The following is a 23,629-nucleotide window of genomic DNA, read 5'->3' on the forward strand; positions in this document are numbered from 1 at the left end:
GAAAGGAAGGTGTTATGAGAAAATTATGAGTGTATATTTATTTCTAGTGGTCTCGGACAGGAAAAACCTTAGCTGATGTGGGACTCTTTTAAAAATCACTCCGGTTACTGTGGGATGAAAAGATAAAGGATGGGGGTGAAGACAGTGATAACAGAAAAAAAAAAGGATGGTGACAAAATATTTTACAAAGAAAATGAGGAGACAGTAGGAGGGGAACAGGGAACATTTGGTAAATGCTACTTGGTTTTTTTTTTTTTTTTTTTTTTTTCCCTTGCTTAACTGCATTCACTGGCAACAGGCCTGAGCAATGGCGCTCCATGCCTTCCTCTGCAGAGGTCCGTGGGTGTCCACACATTAGGAAGTCCTCACCAGGGAAGCTGGTGATCAGCAACCCAGGGATGCTCCAGAGAGACGGGGAAGAGTGAGACACAAGATCTGTATCTTCAAAGTCTACGCTTGGACCGAGGAAATGCACACCAAACAATAGGCTACCCACGGCACAGTGTGACATTTTGCTTTTTATGGCTCTCCCTCATGGCAGCTCCCCTGGTTAGGCCATTCTGATGAGTGGGGCCATAATGACCCCCAAGAGATAGCTGAGCAAGGTAGATTAGTGCTTCTGTTATCGTTTAGAGATAGGTGAGCAAGGTAGATTAGTGCTTCTGTTATCGTTCAGTTCTCTCTTTGTCCTCAATGTGTTGTAAGGGTTGTATCTGGGTCTGGACAATTCTTTCCCTGGTACCTGGGGTTGCCAGGTTTCCATCGGTAGAAGAAAATTGTTTAGTCTTGAGATTTAGAAGAACAGAGTGCGTGTGAGTGTGTTCGGAGAGAATCACTGTATATGATTTAATAAGGGAAAATCCATAAAAACTACACAAGACAGGAAATGTGGATAAAATGGATCTGAGAAAATAAATATTCAACATAATAATTATATCTTTCCGAGTGTGATATTGAAAACTCAGTAAGAAGACTTTCTTTAAACAGGATCATGAAACAACCTGTTTACAAACTGTGAGGGACAGGAAGGTGCTGTCCTGATCTATTTTAGCAACTAAAGGAAAGATGAGTTGGCTGTCTACAGTTGCTTTCCAGGATGCCCAACTTCATTCTGCCCATGACTGACACATTACTTCCTATTGGGTCCTGAGGGTAATAGTAAATCCACTCCTAGTCAGTTGTTACTCGAGTCCAGTTAATTTTCATGCCTTGTTCTGTCAGTAATTGGCCTTTCATTCTGTGTGGAGGGGTCTATTGCAAAGTAGCTTTGAGTTTCACAGAGACAGAAGCAATAAAAGCCTCCAGACCTAGCCCATTGGTCTGCCCACCCTTGCAGAATGGGCCCCTCAACAAACTGTGGAAGGGTCATCTCTTGGTAAGAGGGCTGATGGGTTTAGTATTGAACTGTAATGAAGAGACGTCTCAAAAAGATCATGTCTACTTGATACTTGGTCTTTGGAGAGACAACCTCTACACTGGAGGTCCGTCTCAGCTCCTTCCACGTTTTCCCTGCATCAGCATCCCCTTGCAGGGCACCGTATTTCATCAAGTCACCCCACTTCCCCACCCCCATACAAGTTGCCTTTTATACTCTTCATAGATGTGCTTCACCCTGTAATTTGTCTTCCACACGTCATTCAGAATCATAGAGCTAAGATTCCTGGCCCTGTCTCTGCCATGTTAAAGCACTTCCCGTGGCAAGCTCATGTTTGAGAGGAAAATCAATTGTTCTGATTCATTTGACACAAGCTTCTGGGTGTTTTTATAATTTACTGCTCTCTCTAAGGCCAACACCTCTATGATCTCTGCATTAAATATTAAATCTCTGAGGGAATGATGCTTATCGGGAGTGCTTTGCCTGGTTCATATCAGGGGGAATAATGACCTCTTCCCTGAGAAAATGCTTTTCACAATTACAAACCCTAACTCTTAGGACTGTCACCTATGCAGAAGAACAGTACTACATAGAGGCCCAAAGATACCCAGGGAAGAGGTACAAGTGACATCTTCGCTCCTGACTGCTATGCCTAGTTGAAGGCTATGGCCCTTAAAAGAAACTAGAAACTAAAACTCTAGACCACAAAGGCTGGAAGAACCTGGAAGTAAAAGCAGCGATCGATTACCCAGAAGTGGTAACGTGATGACGGATATCAGCCAAGTTCATCAGGTATTGGAGTGATCAGTGCTTATTGCTAAAATAGGCTGTGCTTGTCAAAGCCTTTGTTTGTATCAGAGCAGACTGCTCTCAGATTTATCTACTGCTGTGACACGCAGGACTAATACTTTTAAGCAAGCCTTAATGTGTCTAATGTTAAACATTTGTGAAATAATTCTCAGAAGATATCTAATCTTTCCTGATATTGGCAAGTATGCAGTGTACAAATTTTCAGCCCTTAGGGAGTTTTGTACTGTCTGGACTAAGCTCACAGGGGACATAAAACCTATGTACATCTGTGTATATGTGTGTGATATATTTTATGGGCACACATGTATTTGTGTACATGTATATGGCTGTGCATGGATGCATACGAGTTTTATATATATACAGTGTGTGTTTGTATATGTATGCATATGTATATATGTATCTGTGTGTATGCAGGTAGATATTTGTGTACACACGTGGGTACTTGTATATGAATGTATATGAGTAATATATTTTATGGGTGTGCAATATATATGTATATGTTGCACACACATATACACACATATATATTGCACACTTATACATATACATATGTATATATGAATGAGGGTAAGTATTTGTGTGCACATGAGTATATATGAGTGTGTACATAAGAAGGAGTCAGATTTTATTCTGTAATAACCAGGTCAAACAATGTTTTAATAACCTTAAAGTGCTGTAAGAATGTATGATAGCAGAACAGACCCAAAACTGCAGCACCATGGATCCTACAGGATTCATGTATTGCTTTTATCTCCCTAAGGTTCAGGCATTTTTATTCAAGTACCATATACTTTGTCAGCGCTCTTAGTCATGTGGCATCTGCATCCTTCTCTGAAATCACAGTGATGCCCACATCCAAGTCAGCCTGGTCCTTTTCCTCTGGACACCGTGCTGCTTTGTTTGTATACATCCCCTCTTTCGGAATCCTCTCCCTCTCCTCTCTGCCTGTGCAAGCTCTTCTCCCTGACTTTGTTTTAGAACCCTGTGCACAGAAGCACAGTCTAGCCACCTTGCTAGATATTGCTTTACTCTCTTACATGAATCACATGGCTCAGGCTTGTCCAATACCATGCCTATGAATGCAACTGAGTTGCACTGAGCATTTGTTTATTGTCAGACAAATGGCACTGCTGTGTGCAAAGAGAGAAGACATAGCACGTTGGCCCAATACATGTACCAGGATTGAAAAAAGTTCCACAACATCAGGACAGGAAGCATGACTACACATCACTAAAGGTTTAAAATAAACAGTGACAAAAGTGCCAATCAGCAAAGTGCCAGGTACTGCCCTAGCACCTGATCATAGGTGATCTGGCGAGCAGCTAAGGGGCCGGGTTTCTTTAGCTACTCCTGCTTCAAAAGTACAAATGTGCTCTGCCCCCTTAAGCTTAGAAGAATAAACATTTATATACAATGAACAATCTTGAAATTTTTCTAAATTATATATGAAAAACAATTGACCTAATTAAATGCATTTAATTGTCCCCTTTGTTCCATATTATCTCACAGAAATTTTATAGGAAAGAGCAATGCATAGGAAGTTATTATTTTGTAGTTAAGAATTATTAATAACAAGTAGAGACTTAGAAACACAACCCTCTGCCACAATAGCTGACTTGCATTTGTTGGATCCTCTGGAACTCCCTAAATTACCCAGTTATAACCACTGCCTTGTGAATCTTAAAACTCAGAGACAGGTTTACCAAGTCCACATGCCTGTTTTGTGTCTCTGTGGGGCGAGAAAGCAAGGGCTCCATGGCTTTTTCCTGCTTTCCAAAAAAGTACAGCCTAGAATTTTCCAACCACCAAGTCATAGAAATAGTCTCTCCACCAAAAGACATCCTTTTCTGAGTGATACACCAACTGTTCTCTAATTGAATTTAAGGCCAATTGCTCAGGAACAGGACAATGATGCTGGTACTGAACACCTAGCCCACAGCCTAGGGCGAGTGAAGTAACGGGCCTTGAAGGAGAATGTACAGTCACTGGTTTACTAAGTCAGTATAATCACTAGCTACACCCCAAACATCTGTCCTTATACCCATGGTTAGGTATAGTCCTTACTCTCTTCAAGGCAAATTCTCTTTGCAATGCACAGAAAAACATTACAGAAAACCACAACTTACCAAAATGAAGAGTGTGGAACACGGTCCCAACGGATACATCTACAACACAACTCCTACATCTGAGGCTCAGGGATCATAGTGGAAGAGGGAGCAGTAAGATTGTAAGACCCAGAAGAAAAGGAGCTTTATTGTGAGATTGTGTCTTCCAGAAACATCAGAAGCTGCATAAATAAAGTCTCGCCAACATGGCTGTCTAAACATGTCCTGAACACGTGACATGCTGTTAGCATGACAATAGACATGCTAAACTGGAAAGAGGAGAACTCATAATAAGGCTTTGGACCTAGACAAAGAACTTCAATCAAGCAAGCAATGCTCAGAGTAGGCAAAATAAAATAGTCTTCCTCATAGAAGAGCACACCAAGTGGTTATCCAATACAAAATGGTCAGTCCTGAAAATGTACTCAAGAAACATTGTACGAACTAGGAAGGTTTTATTTATATACTTAGGAACACACACACATCACACACACACACACACACACACACACACATGTAACAACAAGTAAGGACAAATGATCCTAAGTTTGAAAGAGAGTAAGGCAAAGGATAGGGGTTATCATGCAGGTTTGGAGGAAAATGATATATCTATATTATAATCTCAAAAATAAAACATTAAAATAAAAACACTACAAGCTAAAATGAATTGATGTTTTGACACTATGTATTCCAATGGATTTTGATTATAAATTTGAAATTGCAAACCATACCTTCTTATTTTTAAATTGACTAGTGCAAGCATTGCTCTTGTGCATGCATGCATATACACACACATACACACAGACACACACACACACACACACACACACACACACACACACACACACTCACTGCTCCTCAGACAGACTGTTGTTTCTTCTTGTAAAGACTTCATTAGATTCAGGAACAGCCTAATTGATATCCGTTTCCCACATTTTAAAGTCATCTCTGTAAATACCATTCCACATGGCCATACTCCAGGGGTCAAGGGCATAGTAGTCCTTGGAACTCAATCACTACCTAAAGATAAACATGGTTCACTTCAGACCTGGCATAGGTGAGAAACCATCTCCTTGGTGGGAGACCTCTGGCTTTTCCATGCTAAAAGACCAGAGAGGCACAGAACCAGGGTAGACTTGTGAAGCTTTCAACTCTTTGAAATGAACCGTGAGATATAGAAATGATGTCTAATATGATATTCAGCTCGTAAAGAGGATGGAGAAAGGAAGTGGAGACATGGATCAGTGGGTTGGTGAGGGCAAGCATGGATTTCCGTTTCCGGGAAGCAAGCCAGTCATGTGCTCACCTCAGAACTGTGAGCTGTCCTGGCTGTTTGTGTCATTTCACATTTGCACTGGCACAGTTATCAGAAGCACACTTGGACTTCAGTATTGCCCACGGAGGAAACCCACTTTCCAGTTTTTATTTTCTATCAACTCACATGTGATTTGCTAAGGACATTTAAAATGCTGGTTATGAGGTTGGCCATGGACTTGTATTCATATTGATGGGATTTCTGCAGAGATAATCATTTAGCGTTAATTTTGGGGGGGGGCAGTTTAAGACTGTGTGCACATATATGGAATATGCATTTTGTATATGAAAACTTTTACAAATGACAGGCATCCTCTGTCTGGCCACATGTTTTCAAGTTTGGGTACAGAAATGGAGAGTAGGTTTGCCCCCTATTGCAGATCACATGGCGGGATGTGAAGGAACATGACAGAGCAGGGGTTACATTTTTGCCCTTTCCTTGTTCTGTGTGACCCTGCATGCCATGCGCCTACATTCCCTTGTTTGCCCACTTGGGTATTAATGTTACCTGTCTGTTGCATTGGAACGTACTGAAATTCGCTAGTGTTTGGAGATGGAGGGTGGGTGTCCTGGGCAGTGCTACCCCCCGAACCCTCCTACATCTTATACCACAATTGCCAGTGTTCTGGAGAGAGGACTTCATTCAGCCCTAGGCACTGACCTGCTCTGTGGCCCGTGCCCACTAAGTCTCAGCTAAATAACTCCCTGCAATCCTCACACAGGCCAAGATATTCTTGTATCAAAACCTCTACAAAGGTGGCTTCCTTTGCTGGAAAGGCTCATCACAGGGAAGGCTTCCTTGGTCCTCCGCTCAGCATTCACTACAAAGTCTGTCCTGAGCACGCTGGGTAGCGCAGTCTCACTCTGCCTGTCTGCCTTCTGTGAGGACATATCTCTGCAGTGATGCCCCTTCTGCCTGACACAGTCTGCACTTCCTTCAGTAGGCATCGCTTACAGCACATTGCTATCAACCCGCTTCTTTTTGGCACACAGGACCAGTCAACTCCACCACTTATAAGTTCCTGGTCTTGAATCAGGATAGACCATATCACATCGTATAAGTCAATGGGTTTTTGTGATATGATATAAACCAAGCAACCTTTACAAGGATTCAAAGTCAGGTGATAGTTTAGATCTTCTCGTTACAAATCTCCTGCAGGTGGTCAAAACTGCAGTAAGTTTTGGTACAGATCTTGTACCTTAAAAAGCCTACGATACTCCACACCCTCAGAATGCTTCTGCAGATGGCTGGTACTGAGTCCGCCTGAAGAGAAAAACGATTTAGATTGCTTTGCTTGGATTATATACTAGCTATCATAGACTGCATTGGTGGTCACAAAGAGACTGCCCTTGCTGCTGAAACACCACACCCGGGCTTAAAGGTGCTTCTATGACTCAGCTTTAACTTAATTTCTGAAAAACCTGTGCAGACCAAACCCCCCTTTTTATGCTGCTTTTTCTAATTTTAATCTTCTCGGTTACCCATGACATGGTGATGAAAACAATTCTGGAACTCTGACAAGTGACCTTCACCCCCAAACAAATAGGCACATGGAAATTGACTCTACTCAGCACAGCCCTCCCCTTGAAATGGGCCAGCTATGGTTTCCTAGCCATTCCAACAGGAAACGGAAGGTGTCGAACCCAGAAAAGTGTCCTCTCCATCCAAGGATTGGCACAGTGAGGCTCCATACATTTCTGGTGCATGTTACAGCAGTGGAAACTGACCGCTGGAGGGAAGTTATAGCCCATGTTCCACAGCCTCCAACCCAACTCTAGTTCCCATCCACATGCACACATCTGTAATCATCCATCTATATTCTTCCACATTTCACAAATGGGATGAACATAAATGTTAAAAAGCAAGCAAGCAAAGCTCTACAAGGTACACCACCGGTCTCCCGCCAACAAACGCTTGCTAGTTCTTCACCACAAAGTAGGACTCACACACAACCTCATCTGTGATGTGGGTGGAGCGGTCCGCCGCTCACTTAGGGAAGGTGACTCGGAAGTCATTCACATATTGAGCCTTTTAAATTAGTACTTAAATTACTAAATTTTAACTTGATAAGTAGTAGAAACACTGGTGAGGTCAGGGTGAGGGCTTATTCTAACTGACAACACTGTCTAGAAAGATCCAAAGGAGACCTTTTGATTTTATTCTGTACACCCAGAATGCCTCCCTAAAGTAGCCCAAGTTAGTACTTTGAGAATTGGATAAACATTTCCTGTATTCACTTTATAAGTATTTGTTGATGCTGTGTAGGATTCGGGGCAGCTGGGCACAGAGCTGTGGCTATGGGCGATGAGTGACTCAGCCTTTGTCCCCGCCCTCCAGGGGCAGGTTCTGCTGGAGACTCCATGTTCATTGTGGTCTGCCAGTGCTTCCCAATGAAGCTTTTCCTCTTAGGAGGAAATCCCCAACCCTATTTCATAAGCTTCCCCAGTTTTTTCATAGTGAACAATTAAAAATGCTGTGCTGGCTGGCTTCTGTCAATGTGACACAAACCTAGACACAGGAAGAAGGAATCTTATTTGAGAAAAATGGCTCCATAAAATTGGCCTGTGGTCAACCAAGTCTGAAGAGTGTTGTCCCAACTGTGATTGACTGGGGAGGGTCCTGCTTACTGGGGGTAGTGCCATCTAGCCCGCCATGGGGATCCAGCTGGTGGGCAGAGCTCCTTTACCTGGTCTACTGAGGTTCCTGCCCTCTCCTTCCTCAGTGGGTCAGAGTGTAAACTAAAAAAATAAGCACCTTTCTCCCCAAGATGTCTGCTGATAATGTTGATCCCAGAGACAGAAACCCCAGCTAAGACAAACCCTAATGCTACTAATAATGCTAACATCAACAAAGACACTGAAAACTGTATCACAGAGAGGGTCCATAGCTTTAAATCTATATGTCATATGCTCTACTTCACTGAGCCCTGTTCTTGACTCTGACAGATGGGATCAAACCCCGGAGCTCATACGTGGTAGATACGTGGTCTGCTGCTGAGCTTCTCTGGCCTCGTTTGATCTTCCATGAGGAAATTACAAAGTCAGGGTCCACTGTAATATTCCCAAACAATGAAAAGTTGAAACCATGTGATCGAGTTATGTTTAGCAGGCTTTACATGCCGTCTGTTGTATTTAATTGCCTTGTGTTAGGTTTTTAAGTCCCACTGGTAAAAGTTTTATGCATTTAGCTGTCGGTTTCTACATTTCAGTGCTTTGCTTATCAGTCTGTAAACAGATACTTGCCCCCGATAGTTCACAAAATTCATTTCGGAAAAATTGTATTTCCTGGTGGTAAGTCATAATGTATCCAAACTTGATTTTATTCATTCTGTACTATACACAGTGCACTCTAAACGACATTTCTTAGGCATAAAGCCCTGCATATGTGAACGAGTGAAATGCTTAAAATGCCTTCTAATCTGCAATGAATTAGTGGGTGAGCAGACACAAAGGGCAAAATTACAACTTTTATTATCAAATTGTCTGGTCATGAGTTTCCTTAGCTTCTGTCATTTGCGTCTTACTGTAGGTACTGGCTTTTCATTGTTATATATCACAGTCAGGGGAAGAACTTGCATCTCTCATGACTTATATAAGTTTTAGTTCTGCTAGCCTGTTGACAGTATTAGGCATAGAGAGAACAGAAGAACTGATATACAATGGAGTGTTTTAATGGCAGCATTAGCCTATACCGGAAACGGTGTACCATGAAGCTGATCTTCCACATGCGCAGTGGAAACATCCCAATGATGCCTTCCATGTTCTCTGAGTACTATACAAGTAAGTGTATCCCTTTTCATGTTAAACTCCTTTTAAAAATTCATTTTTTCCTGTGGTGTATATTGAGTGTTTTGTTTGCATGTATGTGTGTATGTGTGTATGTATGTATGCATGTATGTGACTCATGTGATTGTAGTGCTTCCAGAGGCCTGAAAAGTGTCAGCTCCCCTAGAACTTGAGTTTCAAGTGCTCGTGTAGTATCATGTAGATGCTGGGAGCTCAAGCTGAGTCCTCTGCAGGAGAAGTAAATTCTCTTAAGCTTGAGCCATCTCTCCAGCCCTGTAAGCCCAATTCATACAGACAATGCAAATCTTACTAACACAGACAATGCAAATCTTACTAACACATAGACAATGCAAATCTTGCTAACACATAGACAATGCAAATCTTACTAACACATAGACAATGCAAATCTTACTAACATAGATAATGAAAATATGCTTCTGATCCTCAGAACATTTGTTTTTCATTCATTAAAAATGTCTGACCTAGCAACTTAGTATTTTTCCCTACCACAATTTTCTTCTCCTTCATTAACTTACTGGAAAGGCATACATATGTAAACTATATGTAAACTACAGGGGAATCAAACAAAAATAGAGACAATATGTAACAGACTTTTGGGTAAATTATTGATGGGAAAAATTATACCTTATTCCTTAACAAAGATTTTTTGTGTGTAAAATTTTTAAACTTCTCACTGTAAATATGGTTGTGTGCTCACACAGAATTCTTAATTTTATCTGCTAACTGCAGCCTGTCAACAGTGAGAAACTAGGATATTATCCATAGCAGTCAGTAGTTTGGCATTATGCTGGCCTTCGAGTGAGACTCACCCATGATTGTGAGTTTTTGCTGACATTTGACCTGGGGCTCCCTGGGCTCATCAAGGTTAAGATAACCTGCCATGAGGGTAGTGGGAAATCCAGTGAGACACGGGGTTCCACTTGTCACACTGTGAGTGTGAAGTTGTAGTTGTTCCCTTCTTCGCCTAAGGCCATAGCCGGCTGGCACACTACACTAAACAGAAAAAGGAAGCCCTGTTCTTTTTCCAGACAGCTGGTCACCCAGACATCACAAATGCAATATAAACAATTGACTAATTTCTACCACAGCTGACGTGTGTACAATGTGGCCTGCCAGTTCTTCAGTCACACCAGATCCCTGGCCGTGGAATAATGGCTTTGTTTTCTTTTCGCCCCATGCTTGATGAGACCTCACTGGGATAAAGGGGCAGTTTTGAGCATCTCGTAGACCGAGTGGATCTTTCTTACCATCTTGTAACAATGTGAAAGTACTTTACGTTGCCTGCTCCTTAGCACCGAGTTATGGCATGTAAAATATCGCTTTGTAATCTGTAGAGGGAATGCGTAGGAAGCTGCAGTCTAATATGCTCAGAGTTCCCAGAGGGATAGAGTAGTAGAATCAGGATTTGACTCTAGATGCCCTGGCTTCAGAGCCTGCACTAGAATATCATAGAAAGGAAAAAAAATCTGCATTCTTGTATCTCGTAAAGTAAATATGGCATTAATTCCTTCACTCAATATTGGTGATGAGGCCAGGCAGAAGATGAATGTACTTCTTTATGCTCATTTACTATACTAATTAAAAATTCCTATGGAGGGGCATGCATGTGACACACCCCAGGCCACTGCTCTATAGCATACATGAGATACAAGCTCAAAAGGAACAGTATTCTTTACATTACATCTGTAGTGGCCAAGGGCTTATGGGGCACAGTTTTGCTTGTGTTGTTTGCTCTTAACCCTGGGAAGAAGGTGGAGTTATTGGGCTCGTGAAAATGCTTAGAAAGGCGACTTGCCTGGTACATGGCAAAGGCTATCATATTTATTAGTACTGATATTTAAATGTTCAGAACTACATCCCTTATCTGGTCTAAAGACACCAACAAGCCTGCTGCTAAAGGCTAGGTCTATGAACAGTTTTCCAATGTTCTATGTACACAGGTGCACTCGGGTGACAAGAAGGAGTCCTTGTCACCACTTTGACAAGATGATGATCGGTTTTATCTGCGTTATGCGCACTGGACCTCTCTAATTTTACAGGGAGAAGAAATTTTAATAACAAAGTGAAATAAAAATCAAACTACTGTAAGTAAAATATAGTGATAGTATCTGACCCAATTCATTCTTACGGTCGACTTGACACGTCCTAGAGTCAGCTGGGAAGACAGAGCCTTTGCTGAAAGAGTCGGATCAGGTTGACCTGTGGGCCTGTCTGAAGGGCATTGTCTTGCTGTAAGAGGGATTTGTGTGGGCCTAGCACCATTGCTAAGCAGGTGGAACTTGGTGTATAGACAGAGCTGTCTGAGCGTGAGCCAGTGAGCAAGCCAGGAAGCAGCGCTCCTCAATGGTTTATGCTTCCGTTCCTGCTTGAATGTGCGTCCTGATTTTACGAGATGATGGGCTGAAATCCGTAAACTGAAATTGACACCTTGACTTGCCATGTTGCTTTGGACATGTGCTTGGTGAAACACCAAAGCAAACTAGGTCCTTGTGAGTGTCTAGTGTACACACTGGACTTCCATTAGCAGGGAGCAATTAAATTTTAATCATCATTAGCGGATGAGGTCATTTGATTATTCGTGCTTCATAGGTGATAAAGCTAAAGAGTCCAAGTCTCAGTAGCCAGTGCCTAAGTGTAGGCTTCAAGGTGCTATGTTATGTGGCCTCCAGTCAGTAAGGAAGGTTTCCCCTAATGTTACACAATTTTCAATCTGTCTTTGAATCAGAAAAGTGAACCCAAGTATTCTCACCTAACAAGCAAAACCACAAACCATTCGATTTTATGTTTACAAAAGCAGAGAGATTTGAGTAAAGGGCAAAACCAGCTTAGACATGAGGAGATGGTGTGTAGCAGTGGGGGATGGGGAGCTGGGGAAAGCCACCTGAAAGTCCTAGATGCCAGAAAAGCAAGAGGCTCCAAGGACCCAACAGGGATGACATTAGCTGAAATACCCAAAAAAGGGGAGACAGAACCTGTAGAGACCATATCCAGGTTAGGCACAGCCCCCCAGTTGAGGGATGAAGCCACCCACCCTTCTTAAAAATATTAACTCAGAATTTCTCCTGTATAAAGGAAATGCAGGAACAGAGTGGAACAGAGACTGAAGGAAAGGCCATCCGGAGACCGCCCCACTTAGGGATCCATCCCATCTGCAGACACCAAATCCAGACACTATTGCTGATGCCAAGAACTGTTTGCTGACAGGAACCTGGTATAGCTGGTCCTTGAGAGGCTCTTCCAGAGCCTGGCTGATACAGATGCAGATGCTTGCAGCCAACCATCAGACTGAGCATGGTGTCCAAAAGAAGAAGTTAGGGAAACAGCTGACAGAGCTGAAGAGGTCTGCAACCACACAGGAAGAACAACAATATCAACAAACCAGAGCTCCCAGAGACTAAAATGCCAACCAAAGAGTACACATGGAGGGACCCATGGCTCCAGCTGCATATGTAGCAGAGGATGGCCTTATCTGGCATCAATGGATTTGGTTTTGTGGAGGCTCAGTGCTCCAGTGTAGGTGAATGCTAGGGCAATGAGGCAGGAGTTGGTGGGGGGCTGGGGGAGCACCCTCATAGAAGTGGGGAGGGGTGGTGGAATGAGATAGAGGGTTTGCAGAGGGGAAACTAGGAAAAGGGACAACATTTAAAATGTAAATAAATAAAATATCCTATTATAAAAAAAGAAATGAGGACATGAGTTGCATTTTGGGGTTTGATCCAGATTTAGTTCAGAGAGTTCTCCTGTGCCCCCAAATGAGACAAAGAACTATCTATCCTCCTTGAATATGTGTTAAGAGCATGCCCCAGCTCAACCTGTTCCAAGAGTAAGTTGCAAGAAATTGGCAGGCCCTTTACTGAATTACCAGGCATCGTATGGAACACCATCTTTTATCCTGTCATTGAGAATAGATTGTCTGCCAAAACTGTTTAAAAAATGACAGCTTGAAATGACCTTACTGTGCCTTCCTCCCCATCATTATTTCTATAATCACAGTTTCATAAACGATATTTCCCATCACCAGAGACTCTTAGGCTTTTCATACTGCTCAGAACTCAATTCGGCAACAAGCTAGTGTTCTACTGAATGAGGTAGTCTACCAAACGATTATTCTGAATCTCACTTTAAAAGACCAGGTAGATCTAATGAAGGACAGCTCCATTTTCATGATCTTGAGAACGCTTTAGAGATCCGAAAAGAAGAGACCAAAGCGAACAAAGGCTTTAAGATAATCAGCACTTTTATGTGTGATACATTGCCATATGCTGTCTGCTTGGGTAATTGATTTAGTTTTCCATCTGCTTGCGCCCTTCACCCATGAGATTTGTAATATGAATGAACTGCCAATGGGTGACAAGGTAAATGATTCTAAGCCAGCTTCAAAGCCATTACCAACAGGTTGTGTCACAATGCTAAAAACGTGAATTGGAGTTTAATTTGGAGGAGCTGTATTTCAGGAGTGTCCGTTCAGCACAGGAAGCATCTCCGTGATCGGTCATCCACAACCTTCTACTTTGAAAACGCCATGTTTTCTTTTTAAATATAGAACCCAGACTCCAAACCCAGTCCCACTGAATATTCCACACCTCATAGTCACAGCAGTAATGAGTGATAAGTGAGTCATTTGACACAAATAACAAGGAATGAGAACGGCACAGGTCAACTGCAGAGCCACAGGACCACATGGGCATCAGACCAGAGAAGACAAAAGGCCCCACCCTCCCTAAACCTCATTTCTTCTTCATAGCTCTCATTTATACATCCTTTGTTCTTGGAGACAAGATTTAAAACACAGCTCAGAAAACTATTGCTTGGGTCTCTCAAGAAATTGTGAAGTTGGAACCAGTTAACTTAAGTATGTTTTAATGTTAAGGTTTACCTAGTGCTGTGGTTTAAAAGAAAATGTCCTCTGGAGGAGCAGCTTTCAGACTGCCTGTCCTTAGAAGGTGGTATTATTTGAGGAATTTTCAACTCCATTTGGAGGTAGAGCCTTGTTAGAGGAAGCATGGTGCTGGGGAGGGCTCTGGGGGAGGGCAGCCCACCCTACTCCAGTGTGCTCTCCCTCTCTGTCTCTCTCTGTCTCTCTTTGTCACTCTCTTTCCCTCTCTTTCTCTCTCTGTCTCTCTCTATGTAGCTGAAGACTCTGCCTCTTAGCTTCCTGTGCCCCCACCCCTAGCCACTGCTACTATGCCTCCATGCTATAACAGACTGTAAGTCAAAATGAAAACCTTATCTTGAAGTTGCTTTAGTGCATAGTATTAAAGTAGTGAGTGTCAGTTTGATCCACATGTGTTTCTCTGCTGTTTCACTCAATCTCACCTGTCACATGAGTGACAATTTATTCTGACAGGCACTTGGTACTTTCCAAGCCATCTTCAGTTCAAAGCATCGCTGTAATATCTTTTTTTTTAAAGCCTAAAGTATTATACAATGGTGTGTGTGTGTGTGTGTGTGTGTGTGTGTGTGTCTGTGTGTGTGTGTGTGTGTGTTGGATTAATGCTTTATATTCAGTAATAAGTTATATGCATAATAATTTAAATGCAAACATAAATGCTGTTGGGAGATTCAACTTTGAGTAAACAGTACTGATAAACGTAAAAATAGCTGAGCAATAAGCAGTTTACATATTCTGGCACATAATTCAGATCAATATATACATTGATACTGATATATATTCTGCTTTGAATAAGATTCTTCAAGGTAAGGAGTATGTTAAGAATTATACACTCTAAATTATGACTTTTATTGTTTGATATAATTTGCGAAATTAATTTTATTGATTTTTTTATGCGTCATTACTGTTCTAAAAAATAATGGGATGGCTGCTAGTTTTAGCTCATTGTCACGTTTTCCTTCCTTCTGCAACCAAGTAGGAATCAAACATTCACTAGTGATGTTCTAAGCTAATTGTTCATGGAAACATCGGGAACACTGGTCAGGTTGCTGCAAGTGACTTATGCTGTCTGTGAGAACTTCAAACAGTTCAGAATCTCAGCAGAGAATAACATGGCCGGGCTCAGCAGAGCGGAAGGCATCAAGGAAAGGGTGAGCAGAAAACCTGCCAGGGAGAGGGAACAAAAGCAAGCAGGTCCAAGGCGAGGCTGCGAGGTGGGGCACAAAAGCTATGACGGCTGCTCATCGGGTTGAACCTAAAATAGAATGTGCCTCAAAACACATTGCCCATGCTCAAGGAAGGATATCTCCAATGAAGTCACAGGCAGGGGTACCACTTATCTGAAAAAAGATAACTCCAATGAAAGCTTTGTAAATCACACATTTCAGCCCGGTTATTTTGGGGGTTCTAAGGACAGATTCAGGAAGGTCGGTTCTCTCTTGGGAACCGGCATCCATTGTGGTTAAGCCACAAGCTAGGAGATCGGATTTGAGCTCTGAGTCAGCCAAGAGTTGACTGGAGTCTGGTTAGCCTCTGTCTCAACTTCCTCAATGGCCCACATTTCTTTACCCGTTATTTATAGCACTCTGGTAAGAAATAAAAGGGTTTGGGTGTGGAGAGCATGTAGGAAAGTGGCTGGCACATGTGGTCGTCACTCCTTCTAATCAACACAACATTCAAAGAAGGGTTGTTAAATCTTCTACAGTGTTTCTCCTATTGAATTCATGGACAGTGCAACAGTCCTGAACCCCAGTGGTCACACAAGAGACGAGCATCCAGTTTTCTATCCCAAAGCGTCATTCATACACAGGGAATTCATTTGCTATATCATGCACAGCATAATGTTTTTTCCCCCTAGGATCAGAGTATAAAGTACATTGTGTGTTTCTGATGTTCTGAGTCTTGGGGGAGCAGACCCCTCCTCATAATTTGCTCTTGTGGCCTAAGCATGTGTCTCACCAAAGTTCCACCGGATGGGAGCCTTACTTTTGACCTCCTCTTGTAACAATGAATTTGTTCTCCTGCTATTATAAGATCTTGCACAAGATGACTTGTGGCAAAGTTTAGCTCAGTCTCTTTAATTTTAAACTCTTATGTGTCTGTCATCACGTGACCATTATAACCACAGCTTCCATCTGACCTGCAATTTTTGGCAAGGGCAGCCTGCTGCAGGGCAGCAAAGAAGAACTAATCCAGGGCTTTGCTATGTCTTTTCAGTCACTTTCAAACATGCAAATGCCATAAGTCTGGTGTTCTTATCAAAAATGAGAGATTTAGACACAGACAGATGCATATGGGGAAGGTGACTTGAAGGGACACAGGGTGAAAACGGCCTCCCTCAACTAAGGAGAGCATGAGTGTTCATCCAGAGGCTGGGAGAGAGTCTCACTGCATCATTTCTTTTCTTCAGTCACATTTGGCCTCTGTAATTCATTCAAAACTGTGCCTGTATAGAATCATCCCTTTAATTTCATCCTTTTAATTCTATCCTTCCTGCACCTTTTATTTGAGAATTATGTGAGAATCCCTATAGATTATTTGAGAATTATGTTAATAACTTTTCTTTGGAGTCATTCCATAAAGAAACGAAGCTCGCTTTATGATGATCACACCACTAGAGTTAGTAAGAAAATTTATAAGGATGCATTTGTTAAGAGATAGGCAAGAGCTCTGGAGATGTGGCTCAGCTGGTAGAGTGCTTGGCAAGTCTCACAAAGCTCTAGTTTCAAATTCTACATAAACAGCCAGTACTACATAAAGGGCCTGGTCAAAGGGGCCTACAATCCCATCATGCAACAGATGGATGCTGGAAGATCAGAAGTTGAAGGTTATTCTTGGTCTAAATAATGAACCTGAGGTCAGCCTGGAATACATGAGATCTTGTCTCAATGAAGAAAAATAGAAGAAGGAAGATGAGAAGGAAAGGGGGGAAAGGAGGAAGAGGAAAAAGAGGGGGAGGATAAAGTAGAAGAGAAGGAGGATAAAGAAGAAGAAGAGAAAGAAAAGGAGAAGGAAAAGAGGAGGAAGAAGAGGCGATATTAAATTAATCTCATCAGCTCAATAATGAAGTTCTGCAAGTCAGAATCACAATAAATACAGTCCTCAAAAGACCCCAATGGCTAACACCTGGAGTATTATGGGCTGTTATTTGACCTATTATTTGTTTTCTGTTTTCAGATAGTGCCTTATGTAGCTCAGGCTAGCATCAAACTTCCTCAAGCTAGTCTTGAACTCATGATCTTCCCGTTTCTCCTCAAGGGCTGTGTTAGGCATTGGCCTGGACCATGTGAATACTTCTGCTTTTAGATGAATAAAAATACGAATGTAAACTTAATAAAGGGCAAGAGCAGACCTGACTTCTGATATTTGGCCAGTATACTTCAGAATCAAGTTCATTTGCATCTTCTCAGTCCTTCCCTAACGGTGGCCACTACCATTCTGATGGAGCATTTATAATCTGGGGGGAAGTCTGGGCTTTCACACAGAGAAGATATTTCTATTAGTGAGCAAGAACCACCGAAACAAACATATCACAAACTGAGGAACAATCAGTATTTGTCCCTGACAAATAGTCTTGTAATTTGGGGTTCATGTTCACCCCTTGATTTCCGCCAGAAACCTCAGACTTCATTTCCTTTCCCTTTGATTTAGCAGGTGTAACACATTCTGTGTGTTCAAAGCACATTGAGTGTCTTTCTTTTTTCTCCTTATGGATGGATGATGCATTCCTGTCATCAGCATGCCAAAGCTTCACTATTTGGTGGGGCCTTGTGCTGGGAGTGGGGGGGGGTGGGGAATCATGGGGACCTTTGAACACTGATAAATATAACCCAGAGAGTTCAGATGAGACATCTTGGTGGTGTTTTAAAAGACTCCCATGCACTTTCTTTTTCCTCATCCCCCTGCCTCTTTTTTCTTACATATTCATCATGCAACACAGGTGAGTGTCTCTTCTGAGTGTGCTACTGTGTCAGCGCTGCTGTCTGAAGTCACTGGTAATAAGACGCCTGTTCTCTGATCACCATGTACTCCCTCTTCATTTTCTACTCATTCCCTTTGCTCTCTCTAATAATCACTGCCTGTCCTTATCTTCCCATCCACTTGGAAACATTTATATGTCCATCAAATCCTGGTAATCCATTTGTTAAAATATTGCCATCTGCCAGTTAACTTTCTGTCTACTGTGGGAAGTAGATATACAGCTAATTATGGCTTAGGCTAATTGTACAGATGTAAGACATAGGCCCACAAAGATTAAGTCACTTACCACCCAACGGCTCATTCAAGGGTCATACAGGAGGCCTAGCCCCCTCGTTTTCTATGTTTATTGCTCATAATAGAGCTTTGCTAACATCCAGTGAGCTCTAAGTGTTCCATGCAGATATTTTAGTGCATGCACACACACACACACACACACACACATACACACACACACACACACACACACACACACCTGACCCTCGTGTCTAACAATTTTTGCTAATTTTATGAGTGATTGCTTCTGAAAGTGATTGTATCTCCCAAGTTTTAATTAAAGATAAACTTGAAAATGTTGAAAAAACACATATGGGTTTCTTAGCTAATACAAACCCACAGGCAGAAATTCCAACCATGACTTGGTGGCTTGCTTTAGTGGCTGCAGCTTTTGAAGTTCTGTGAATTTGCCTTAATCTGTTGCTAGGAACATTGCACATTGCTATAACCAGGTTGCCAGGATGGGGAGCTGAGCGTGACTGATGTGTTTCTGTGACCAGGGAGAATATGGTAAGAGATGTTGTAGGAGGGTCATGGTGGGGTAGGGAAGAGGGGCGATGGGGAAGGTGGGTAACTAGAGTGAATTCCAGGATAAGGACATCATCTGGGAGAACAGGAAGTGAAAATGAGAAATCACAGTCTCTGATGAAAGAAAGCCTTTTCAGCTGAGGTTTACCATCTTGATTGCTCTGAATCCTTACTTGCTTGGGGTTCAGTGCAGCCCAGCCTCATAACTCTGGAGGGCCCACACACAACTCACAACTCCCCATTCCATTATCCCAACCATGAGAATTCCAGATCAGAGTCATGAAAACCCCACTGGGAGGTCTCAGCCAAGTAAGGAACCTAGAAATCAAGAACGGAATGATCAAGAAAAGTCTCTGGCTTTCGATCTAACATGTGGGTCTAGTATAAAGCACACAGTGTAGCCACCCCTTCACCGTTTGCTCCTGGGGAGCCTGAATGTGACAAGGGAACACTGGGGCATCTGCACAGGAGAAGGCCATGTGGAGACCTCATTTCTGCTACAGCAGAGTGCCCCCACCTTGCTTGTGGCAGATTGGAGATACTGTATAGCTTCTGCCTATGCAGACAGTCATGCTAAAAGCAACACCTGTAATTCTCTCTGCTTCCCATTTTATGGCTTTGACTCCTGTAGACTGATTTTTGTGTATCACATACTTTTCTTTTTCTTTTACAAGTGGGTCCCTGTACCAGTTTTTGACCCTTTTTATATGGACTCTTCCTTTCCCCTGCCTTTGATATCCTACATTATTAGGATTTCACTAATAATTTATTTACACTAAATTCCAGCAGGAGACACCACTTTGTCCCTGGAGTGGAAAAATAAAACAGCAAGTTAAGGCATTCCATTTCCATTCATACAAGAAATGTGTTTTCTTCTTTGTAAAAATATATTTCGTGATTGTCATGATTCTGGGGTTCTCATTGGTCAAAGCAGGAGTGGAAATGTTAATTTACCCTGTTTTTACGCTAAGTGTTCAGTTCCACCCCTTAATGCCCATGGGCAGACAGAAGCAGGAACATTGCAATGACACTTTGCCAGGTCAGGTAAAAGCTGAATCTCTAACTATATACACGTCTTGACACATGATATGCTTGCTGGCCTAGGTGCAGCTGGCTGGGGGTGCTGGTGTGTGATGAGGAGCAATGCTTTTGTTGGGTCAGAAAAATCAACATTATTTTGATATTGTCTCTTGAATTTGTTTATGAAAACTAAGCTGAAAACATAAAAGGTTTGTACTAAACCTTTAGACAATTTTAACCCAATGTTTGGTTGGGTTATTTATTTACTTTCGCTTATGAATATTTTCTGAATACCTACCATTCCAAATGATTGTTTAAACCAAAACCGAGTGATGAATTTACACAGAAATCATTCTCTATAGAAATTCCAGCCTAATTGAAGGGAGACTAGAACCCTCATTTGGAAATGTTGACTGTTGAGATCTAGCTCAAATGATAAATAGCTATAGGGGTATTAAATACATTCAGGTCATTTAATAAAGAGGATTCATTGCTCATCAGTTCTTTCAGTGGCTTACAGTATTGATTGACACTAGGGGGTAAATCAGTAAGAGAACTTAGAAGCAAAAGAAGATGGTTCTTTAGAAAAAATAATATCTCTGGACATACTGGCATGATCCAATGACTCCTGTCATAGGCTCTGTTTCTCATGAGACTAAGAGCTGCAAGAAATGTGTGTTTAATACATCATTATCAAGACATAAAAAGCATGGTGATTTTTAAAATGTTCCACCAAAGAGTATGTTTTCATTGATGTCAAAAATACTGAAGTATAATTCTTGGGAATTCTCTTAAAACCCAGTATTCCATTGGATGCTATATAATGATTTCTTTGTGAAGATTGACCATGCTCAGTAGAAATATCATGGAGTCATAATTACATGTCTCAGTGACCTTTTGGTGGTAAGAGTCTGTCCGTGTGTGGTGGTGGGTCTTAGGGATTGAGCATAAGGCCTCAAGTGCTAAGCTGGCCCTGCATACCAGAGCTATGGCCCAGAGTCTTGATTCCTGAAACCCTGCATTGATGTCAACATTTGGGTTATGGAACAGAGTTTACATTTAAGTGATAATTGGCATTTTCTTTAAAATTGTATCTGTGGAAAGATAAGTCTCTTTTCTAAGCCTGTCTAGTAGCAATAATTCAAATATTTAAATGGGAATTGTGCTGATCATTATATATATAGATACACACCTCCAATTTCTAAATCCCAACTCCAAACTTCTCTCTGGTGTTGCTTCTTGAACACTGACCTAATACCACAAGTGGGAAATATCAGTCCTGGCCTTCAAGGACAAACTGCTCTCAAGCCCAGGCCCTAAGAATATGTGTGCAATTACCTCCACGTCATTTAAACATAAAGTACCCATGAAAGCAAAATGCCCATCATGGCTAGACCCGAGTCCTGTACCCAAGGAATGTCATACATATACAAATATGCCAAAATTCTAAACAGCAACAATAACAGCAAAAACCAAACCCAAGCTGTAGTCATGATTCTAGGCATTTTTAAAAAGAACCACCAGTTTCTTAGATACCTCCTGTGATGATAACCTCAGTTACAATCTGTGTGTGTCTTCTGAAGACCACCCTTTCTTCTCCCTCAGAAGACATTGAATTTAAGACAAATAAGGCTGGAAACCAGTTGTTAAATGCTTCATAACACTCCAAAAGCCCTCAGTTTTAACTCCCAAACTGCATAAACAAATATGTTTTCTCAGAGGCGGTGAGCAGCTCACCCAACCTCTGAAAAGTTAGGGTTCTTCTTAATGGATAAAACATTACTGACTTCTCACCGATGTGCAGGTTATTCCTGTGAATCACTGCATAGCATCTCAGGTTCTGAAACAAACCATGAGCCTAGCTCTCAAGTTTTGAAGCACTCCCTATGTGTGTAGAACCAGGTGACATTCTAGCTTGGGGGTTCTCAAACGTCCCTGCTAAACCAACAGCAGGAGAACCAACCATTTTGATATTACACATTACTTGTTGATTGTTTTAAGTGACTTTCGTATGAACTGAATTTTAATTAAACCCATTCACTTTATTCATGTTCCAAGTCCACCTATATGGAAACTAATTCTAAAGAACACTTGGAGGTACTGTGTCAATTGTCTTACCCTGTGTACCAGATTCCTACTTAAGTAGTGCAAACACATTCCACAGGGTGACAGCATATTTTATTAAAAATGTCTGTTCTTGGCTTCTTTTCTGCTGACCCCAAATTCCCTTAGGAATGACATTGTTCTTTCAGTTAGAAACACAACATCTGAAGAGGTAGGGAGCTTCACTGGCCTTTTCTAGTTGTTCTTCAGTTAGTACAGTGCCCTTTCCTAATTAGCCTTCCTAATTTTTTTCTAATCCTACTTAGACAAACCCTAAATGCTATACTTTCCCTTTTCTGAACTGTGACTCGTGACTGAATATACGCTCCATTTATTTATTTAGCCACCGCACAACCGTACACCTTCACGAGTTTTGTAAGTTTGGTTTAGTACCTAACATGCTGAAGTGGCTAAGGATTAAGGGACATCTGTTTACCCAAGAAAATGGTTTAGTTCCTGTTGTTAGGACTCGGAATGTGTGCTGCGTTCCCACATACTTTCACAAGCTCGTACAATATGTGTGTTATCTACGACACAAACCTTGAATTTGTACAATTTAGATATACTCATAAAACAGCTTACATGCTGTTAGGTTAATTAGAAGCATGTCAGAGGATAAGAATTATGTTTTTTTTTAGTTCTGAAATATTTTAAACTCATACAACATGCACACACACATACACACACACACACACACACACACACAGATGACCAAGTAGTTTCATTTTGATAAGCAAATACATAGAAACCCCACACTATTTCTGTCTTCGAGTCTTCACTTTAGAAAGTTTCAGTGCTTCGAATGTGGGTAAACAAAAGAACACATCACATCATGAACTTAAAGAACAGTATTTCAGACTCACACCTAAAGCAGTTTCCCACGCCTCTCAGGGAAGAACAGCGATGACACTTGGTAGCAGCGGTTAAGCGAAGGACTCAAGGAGACAACACTGGATGAGCGCCACAGTGTAGGGAGGAAGAACAGCCCACGTCCCATCTGTTGCTACGATTCGGACGCAGTCTGTGGGGAGCTGCACAGCCTTTGATGGCAAACGGGCATAAATAAAGCCACACAACTTAAATTTGTGGTGATATGCTGACCCCCCCAATTATGAAGCATAATCAACAGCAATACCTGGCAATTTGTCTCCAAATAAAAAACAACAACAACCCGCTCTCACCTCGCACACACTTCAGTGGTCAGTGACAGATGCAGGCTGGGAGAGACAGCAGCTGCTCTGGCCTGAGCGGCTTAGTGCATTCGAGCGGCTCAGGTCCCACTCTGTTTGCTCAAAGCAGTTTCTCCCATGACTCCATCACCCAGGAATGGAAACCAGGCGTTCTGTCTCTCTCTCTCTCTCTCTCTCTCTCTCTCTCTCTCTCTCTCTCTCTCTCTCTGCTCCAGTGGAGTCCCCAGCTATT

At 41.9% G+C, this 23,629-nt stretch overlaps 1 protein-coding gene across 4 annotated transcripts in view; it reads right to left on the bottom strand.

Annotated features, from left to right (window-relative positions):
* The window catches only part of ARHGAP24 (Rho GTPase activating protein 24), a gene marked incomplete at its 5' end in the record, with an annotated part of 368,413 nt that overhangs the window by 94,917 nt on the left and 249,867 nt on the right, over positions 1-23,629 (bottom strand). The window contains one exon of one of the 4 annotated variants that reach the window (XM_080924808.1): positions 23,071-23,210. The exons of the other annotated variants lie outside the window; for them this stretch is intronic. Of the gene's footprint in view, positions 1-23,070; positions 23,211-23,629 lie in introns of those variants that run through there. 4 annotated transcript variants of the gene reach the window in all.

Source organism: Micromys minutus (assembly GCF_963924665.1).
Source record: "Micromys minutus genome assembly, chromosome: 11".
Lineage (NCBI taxonomy): Eukaryota > Metazoa > Chordata > Mammalia > Rodentia > Muridae > Micromys > Micromys minutus.